Raw genomic sequence first — 1,519 nt, 5'->3', positions numbered from 1 at the left:
GGCCTCCTCAATTTTATTCCGTGACTCCAGTGACTATGATGGAAGATGATGTCTGGGAACAAGTTTCTGGGGTAGTCAGCAGGCTCTCTGAGTAGCAGCTGTGCTCAATGAAGGCTACACTTTCTAGGGCCAACCTGACCACTTTGGATATGAAGACTTTGAGCAACATATTTGAGGCCATCACATAACAAGATCCTAGATTAAGAAGGCAAGGAAAGAAGCATGTATTAACCACTTACTCTGTTCCAGACCTGTGCTAAACAATGGGGAAACTTACAAATATAAGAAGAGAGGAAGCCAGTCTTTCTGACCTCCATTTATGGTCTCAGTTAAGGAGCCTGCAATCTAATAGGAGAAGACAACACATAAAAGGGAATTGGAAAAGGGAGAAGGAGGGAAGGTACCCCAAACAGGAACACAGTGTGGAAGATGGAAATGTTGGATGCACAACTAAGAGGGAAATGAATGTTCACTGGTCTGGACCCTCCTCCAAAATGGAGGCTCTAGGAGGAATTCACCAGTGGAAGGAGGTGAGCATAGGAAAGGGGTGTTCCAGGGTAAGAAGTGACTTTGATTATTTGGGAGCCCTTTCAAAAAGGCCAGAGAAGCTCAAGAGGGATGGATAGGGGACTTTTGTGACCCTAAATCTGAATTCTGTCACACTGACTCCTGTGATCCTTGAGAACAGGGTTGTTTTTTCCTTTTTCTTTGTATTTCCAACACCTTGGACAGTGCTCAGCACATAGGAGGTCCTTGATATAGGTTTGTTGATTGATTGATGGTTTGACTGAGTTGGGAAGAGTAATCTTCCAATCTATTTGTTTTCTTCCCCTTGAGCTTGCTCCATTGATGATTCATTCCCTTTCTGTCATCATCAATCTCTTCCTCTCTAATGACTCTTTTCCTGTTGTCTATAAATATGCTCAGCTGTTTCCTGAGACTTGACCTGTCATCCCTTCAAACTAAGGTTGGTTGGTTGTTGTCCTTTCTTCTCAAAGAGGATCAAAATGACATCCTTACTTTGGGTATAGACTGTGGCTGATCAAACCAATATGAGCTTGAAAGGCTCTACCACAAATAGTCCATAAGAACTTTTGGAAAGGAGATAGCTCTAAATTTGCTCATCTCATGTTTCATTCATGTTTCAGCTGATCTCCCTTTCACTGACAAATTTCACAGTAGAGTGGAAAGAACAGTGGATTTGGAGTCAGGGGACCTGGGCTCCAATTCCATCTTGTTTTAAAATAATACATGGCACATAGTAGGTGCTTAATAAGTGCATATTGATTGATCTCTGTCACTTATTGCCCTTGTGACTTTGGATAAGTCACCTAACCTTTCTGGGCCTCTCTGTTTCCTTATCTACAAAATGAAGGGGTTGGACCAAATGGTCACCAAGTTTCCTCTCAGCTCTAAATTGATGATCCTAAAAATATAAGAATCAATCTTCTACTTATCCATTCAGAATCACAGAATCTTAGATCTGAGAGGCCACCTCATCCACCTGTGCTCAAGAATT

The sequence above is a fragment of the Notamacropus eugenii genome, chromosome 5 (assembly GCF_028372415.1).
Source record: "Notamacropus eugenii isolate mMacEug1 chromosome 5, mMacEug1.pri_v2, whole genome shotgun sequence".
Taxonomy (NCBI): Eukaryota; Metazoa; Chordata; class Mammalia; order Diprotodontia; family Macropodidae; genus Notamacropus; species Notamacropus eugenii.
This window is presented reverse-complemented; position numbering follows the sequence as displayed.